Source organism: Vombatus ursinus, unplaced genomic scaffold (genome assembly GCF_900497805.2).
Source record: "Vombatus ursinus unplaced genomic scaffold, bare-nosed wombat genome assembly UNPS02014894.1, whole genome shotgun sequence".
NCBI classification, from domain to species: Eukaryota; Metazoa; Chordata; class Mammalia; order Diprotodontia; family Vombatidae; genus Vombatus; species Vombatus ursinus.
Genome location: NW_020954672.1, coordinates 3,226,946 through 3,233,706, shown reverse-complemented (window position 1 = coordinate 3,233,706; position 6,761 = coordinate 3,226,946). Strand labels below are relative to the sequence as shown.

The 6,761-nt window shown below is 38.6% G+C and overlaps 1 non-coding gene across 1 annotated transcript; it reads right to left on the bottom strand.

The window, feature by feature from the left end:
- Positions 1-4,934: 4,934 nt before the first annotated feature.
- On the bottom strand, positions 4,935-5,038 carry LOC114028869. The gene has a single exon (XR_003567417.1). It is a non-coding gene; the product is annotated as a U6 spliceosomal RNA (small nuclear RNA).
- Between the last annotated feature and the right edge of the window lie 1,723 nt (positions 5,039-6,761).

The window sequence follows — 6,761 nt, the reverse complement described above, 5'->3', positions numbered from 1 at the left end:
TTTTTTTTTTTTTTTTTTTTTTTGTAGTGGTAGAGGGGTATTGTCTTTCTTACCCTTGAAATAATAATAAGCCTAAAGTAAGCTTGCTTTAGTGGATTTATAATGCCTGAAGAAGAGTAGGCTCCCTACTTTTTTTTTCTCTGATTCTTTTTTTTGCCCTCCTTCTATTCTTTAAGAATAGCCCCCTCACTCTTATTCCTCTGCTCCAAGACTAAGAGGTAAGAACAAATAGTGCTGCCTAGGGCTTACTTCAGTAGTTTCATAATTTTGTCTGTGTATTGGATCCTCCTTCAATCAACACAAAGGATAAACCCTCCATGCTTATGCATATAGTCTTCATGATTTGTTATGGCTAAATTCAAAAGTCACCACTTGGTAGCAAACTATCTAGTAGTGAATCTCAAGGGTTGTATTGAGGCTGGTCCTTGAATGATAGATATATGGTCCATAACTATCCTTTACTTAAAGCGTTTCTTGTTTGGTTGGATCTGCTAGAGTATTCATTTCATTGGCATGGGTGTATGTGACCGTCTACTAGACATCATAGGATTTAGAGTTGAAAGGGTCCTTATAGATTGCCCTCAACCACGTCACTTAAAGATTAAATGGTTTGCCCAAAATTACACAAGTTTCGAACCTTCACTGTAGCATTAATGACTTGAATCCCAAATTAAATACCAAGTGCCATGGAGAACAGAATTTTTTTACTTTAACATTTTTGATGTCCCATTATGGTTAGAAGAGATTCTTTCTGACGTAAGATTTTTCATGCTAACCTTGGACTATGATAGTTTTTTGAGCTAGGTAACAAGGGTCAGCAGCCTTGTGGTCCTAACTGAGGAATTATGGCTTCCTTTCAGAACACTGACCAAGCTAAATATATTGGAATTAGCCCACTCAAGCTCTCTGGACTAAGGTTGTGGGTCTTCCAATCCTAGTTTTACTCTCAATCAGGAAATTTCCTTATGGTACTCTACCCCATATTGCTATGTAGTCACTTAGAGATCTCCCCTTTCCTCTACCTGAGGGAAAACCAAAGAAATAAAAAATAGGTATAGTGTTCTCATCACCAGAACAAGATCAGAATTCAATCATACAACTATCCCATCTAAAATTCACAAAATTAACTGATCAATAACTGTATTTAAGAGCCTACTTAATTCCTGGCATTGTGCTAGTTACCAAGGATACAAAGAGAAAAGTATGACAGTCCCTACTCTGAAGGACCATACATTCTACAAGGAGATTCAACGTATTCACAGAGATGTTAGTATAAGATGCATAGATGTAACTCTTCACCTACCCCCTACCACCCAAGGACTGTGAACTCATAAGGACCGGGTTGAATTTTCAGGTTTTGATTCCCAAGAGGATTAGTTTCTTTCTATGGCTCATTGCCTCCACCTAGAATTAATTCAGATGAATCTCCAAAATAAAATTTTAGTTTGACTCATGAGTAATTAGGTCCCCAACTTTCATAAAGCACTCAGTGTTAAGTATGGATATTGGGTATGGGACCCAACATCTGAGCGTATGATGCTCAGAACTGACAGAAGCCCAGGAACAAATATAGAATAACCCATAAGACTTCCTTTGGAAGAGTACTTCATTTGGGAATGCTTTTATGGTAACCCTCTGTCATTCTGTGAGTCCCTCTTTCATAAAGAATTTTACACACTTTCTCATGACTTGGAGTAACATCTTCTGTTTCACACTACACCGGGGCAGTCAAACATATTCTGGGGGCTGTTGAACAAGTGTTCCTCCTTCCATAGAACCTGTCCTGTCCAAATTACTCACTGATTTTGGTCTTCAAGTAGGAATTTTTTTTCAAAGGGGTACACTTCATCAGGTTAAACAAACAAACAAACAAACAAAAAGGTGAAATACAACCATTTTCCATTAATTATGTATTAGTTAGCTGTGTTGGTTTGTATTTGTTTTGTGTGTTCTTTATGTGTTCTCATGATGAGTATTTTTCCTGGCATTTTTGTCCTGTTTCCTTTACAGCATTTTAAACTTCCTGACATCATGGATCATAACTTCTATTTCTTTTTTAAGTTCATCTCCATTCATCTATTTTCCCCCAACTAATGCATTAAGTGAGCCGTACCTGTTTGGTTGACAGGTTGACAATCAGTTGACAGACTGATTAAAGTGGTTTTTATTTCGCAGAGTGGGCACAAATTCTACTTATTGGGCCATTAATTAAATATGCCACTACTCTGGTAGCTGCAGCAGTAGCAGCAATGAATGAAAAACCATTTTGAGCAAGGCTTCTTTGCCTCAAAGGCTTAGAAGAGTTAAAGGAAGGGAACAATTAGGAGCAGTGGACTTTAATACTGATTTTGCTTTTTTCCTTTCTTTTCCAGAGAATGCTATTAAAAAGTGGGCTTGGCAAGATAGCCAGTGTGAATCTTGGTATCTGGCTCCAGCTCCTTATCTGTGACCTAGATTAGGTTGAATTGAAACTTCCTGAGTAAAGCCTGTATAGATGACCTGGCTACATAAGCACTGTTAAAAAAAACCCCAAACAACAAAAACCCGTAAAACATTTAGTTGAAGTTAATTAGAGCAACCTGCAATGTTCAGGCTTGCTATGTGGTATAGGAAGATTTTTGTTTCTATCAGACTTTATAGCTTTTCATGTGCCATAGTCATCACAGAGCCTGTGGGGGAACAGGGTATTGAGTATTTATATGACAGACTTTTTTAGTCCTGTTTATATATTCACACAAATTGCAAATCATCAGGAATGATAGGTCTACATCAAGTCTTTGATCTCTAAAACTAGTGACTAAATAGAAGAATTTCTTTAGGCTTTATCTATCTATGCAAAAGAAAAAGTGAGAACTATCCAGATAATTGAATCCCCCAAAATTCCCTTTGCCTTAAATATCAATGCATCCAAAAAAAAAAAAAGCACCTACTTTGTCCTAGATACTATGCTAAACCCTGGGTATACAAAGATGAAAATGAAATAGTTCCTGTCCTCAAGGAGAATACATTTTATAAGGGGAGATAATATAGATACCAGTTCCTGTCAGGGTCCTAGGGTACCCTAAGCAATTTGTGGGATGTCTTTTCTCTATTGCCATTTGCTTGAGCCACCACTGCCTGTGTTCTCCTTATTGTTAGGGGTCAATGGTCAGGCCTAGTTCCATTTAACCATTTAACATTGATTAGCTTTTACAAAAGGTATATTTACTTCAAAGATATAGCAAGAACAAATTTTCACATTTTTCCCTATACCACCTCAGTCTTTGAGAAGGGAGAAGACTAAACCTAGTTCAGTTCCTATAGAACCTTGGTCCCACCAAGTTCACGTCCAGATGGAGCATTGACTGCCAAATAAATGCGTCTCAGCTGCTGCTGTCCTGGGTTTTAATTTTCACTCCCAAAGGTCACTCCTTGCTCCCCATTGGAGTGCTGATATGGTGCTGGTTGCAGACTTGCAGATTCTGGCACATAGGCTTGCTGAGTTGCTTTTTTAGACCCTTTGAACTCAAAAGATTGGGGAAAAGAACAAATGCAAAGAAGACCAAGGTCTTCTTTGGGGCTAGATGGCCTCAGAGAGAAGAAGGCCCTTGCAGAATTGTCTCCCATTAGATTCCTGAAGAGTCAACAAATGAGACCAAGTGAGGAACTAGCTGATGCTGATAGGCCTTTTTGAGTGATTCCAGAGCTAATCAAAGAACTTCTTCAATGCACAGTTGGCCAACTAGGATCAGTTATAGAAAGTCAACATATACTTTACAATCTCTCCAAGGCATTTCCATTCCCCATCATCATGACTCTCCTGAAAGCAAGCTCCTTAAATTCCTCCATATGGAGAAGGTGTATCAGCCACACAGATGACTGATAGAGCCTGTGCACATACCAGATCCCAGTTATATTCCTATATAAGTAAAATATAGACAAAAGAAATATAGAGTATACACATGACAATATTCTGGGGGAGGCTAGATGGGAGGTATCAGGAAAGGCCTGATGTAGAACATGGTGCTGGAGCTGATCTTTGAAAGAAAGGAGGGATTCTGAAAGGTGAAAAGGGGATGAATTCCAGGCTTGGAGAACAAGCAGCCTCTTCAAAGCTTTGGAGATGGAGGTGGTGACTCCTGTGTGATGAACCAGGGGCCAGTTTGGCTGTATTCTAGGGTGAGGGAAGGGGAGGAATGTCCAATAAAGTTGGAAAGGTGGATTGGCATCAAGTTGTGAAGGGTTTTAAATTCTAAATGAAGGAGTTTTTATTTGATCCTAGAAGTAATTGGGAGCCACTAGAGTTTATTGAGCAGGAGAGTGATGTGGTCAGAGCTGTGTTTTAGGAAAATCTCTTTGGGGGCAGCTAGGTGGTGCAGTGGATAGAGCACCGGCCCTGAAGTCAGGAGGACCTGACTTCAAATCCAACCTCAGACCAAACACATGACACTTACTAGCTATGTGACCCTGGGGGAGTCACTTAACCCCAATTGCCTAATTAAAAAAAAAAAAAGAAAATCACTTTGGTAGCTACATGGATGATGGATTGCGGAGGGGAGGCACTTGAGACAAGGAGACCAATTGGGGGGTTAGGAGGCTATTATAACAGCCCGAATATTGCAACTATCTGATTATTATAGTTGAAATTCAGTTGTCTGTTTTTTTTTTTTGTAGCCTTGAATTATCTGGGATTTTCCTCTATACTTTCCTTTTAACGGATAGATACAACTTCTGTGGGAGAAGAGATAGGTTGAAACAGTTTTTGTTGGTGATATTAACTTGAATTTTATTTCCATCACATATTGGAAACTATTTTATTTGACAGACTGTCCTCTCTTCTTAAGTGAAAATGTCGTTTAATCTTAGTAAGATTGGTTGTTGAAAACCAGAATTCTTTACTTTGAGATTTCACGGTTCTAATTCAAGACACAGAGGAAGAGGGGAAAAATGCCTTTAACAATATGCAATACTATACAGGTTTGCATGTCATCCTTACACAGGGACCATGCTGATCTTCTCCATATCATCTAATTTCAGTATATGGGCTGGTGAAGCAAGCATCAGAAAGTGTATTGTGGTAAAGGCTGTTACTGAGAGAGAAGTGCAGACTTCGAAAAAAAAAATCACCCTATCCTCACGGATAGTGGATTTTTACTTGTATTGTGCAAAGTGGTAGTTGTCAGCTTGAAATTGCTATTCTTTTGATAGTCGAATTTCTTTAGTCAACAGAAAAGATAATTGAGTGGTGTGAATGGATAATATTCAATTACTGGGATTATCTGTTTACAAGGGGATCTGTTCATGAAAGGGCATTGTTCTGAACCCTCTAGGGAAAAAGTCCTCAGCAAAAGGATTTCAGGGCTATTTTCCTGAAAATTTTAACCGCATTTTATGCTGTCATTTTGAACAGCATCTGAGCGTTTTTTAGTGGGACCTCATGATAAATAGGGTATATCTGCAACAGAAGGCTTGGCTTGTGATAACTTTGCCATTACCCGAGGACCAAAAGAAGGGAAAAGTTCTCCATAGTTAGTAAGTGGCCGAGCTAGACTACAAAACCTATATTGTTTGCCCTATAAGACCATAGTAGCAAATGACACAATATAAGTGAAATATTATGTAATCCTCAACACCTTATATAAATTTCAGTTATTGTTGTTATTTCTAGTCAATCCTATCTCCACATCCAAGCACAGGTTATATTCAAAGCAATTCAACAAGCATTGATTGATTCCACAGATCTCTGGAAGTGTCAAACTGTTTTCCTGTCTGAGCCTCAAGTCTATTTCCCTTCAGCTTTAGATTTGATTGTTGTGGCAATTTTCTGCTTGAACTAGCTCAGCTGCAGTCCCTGTGGACTCTGTGGAGAAGAAACTTCTGACTAGGCCTTCTCTTGTTTATGACATTTAACCTTAGTCATTTTTTTTTTTCCTAGCTTGTGAGTCTATGTCCATTAACACATTTTGGATCAGGGTGTAGTGGAAATGCTATCTGACAAGGAGTCAGGAGACCTCGATTTTTGGCTAGGCTTTGTTACTAGCTGTGTGACCTTGGACAATTTACTTTGCTGTCTGGGTCAAAATTCTCTTTTTTGAAAAATGAAGAGGTTGGACTAGATACTCTCTAAGGTAACTTTTATGACTCTTCCTGTCTTCTGATTTTCTCTTTTTATTTCCTATTGTCCTTATTCTTGGTTTTTGGTTTTTTTTTTTTGGCTAGGCAATGGGGTTAAGTGACTTGCCCAGGGTCACACAGCTAGTAAGTGTTATGTGTCTGAGGCAGGATTTGAACTCAGGTCCTCCTGACTCCAAGGCTGGTGCTGTATCCACTGCGCCACCTAGCTGCCCCTATTGTCCTTATTCTTAAGAAAAATTTTGGAAACTTGTTCTCATAATCTTTGAACCAACAGCCCATATTCTTACTAGTTCTTCTTTGACTCTATGTTTTCATTAAAAAAAATCCATTCATAACTCCAACATCTCTTCCTTCCTCCGAATATTAGTCCACAATCCAGCTCAGAGGCTCCCTCCAGCATTTAATGAGCTAGCAGATGTCCCTTTCCAGAGATTTGCATAGCTTAGTTACATATCAGCATGTGAAGAAAATATCTGGTTCTGGGAAGTTCCTCCTTATCTTTCCTTAAAACATTTTAAATACTAAAGATCTCACATTTATCACATCTCCCACATTTTACTATGTGGGAGTTCCAGTCAATTTCATTATCTGTAGTGCTGGTCTTTATAGCTTTTACATTGGTGTTTTCATACAAATGGACACACACA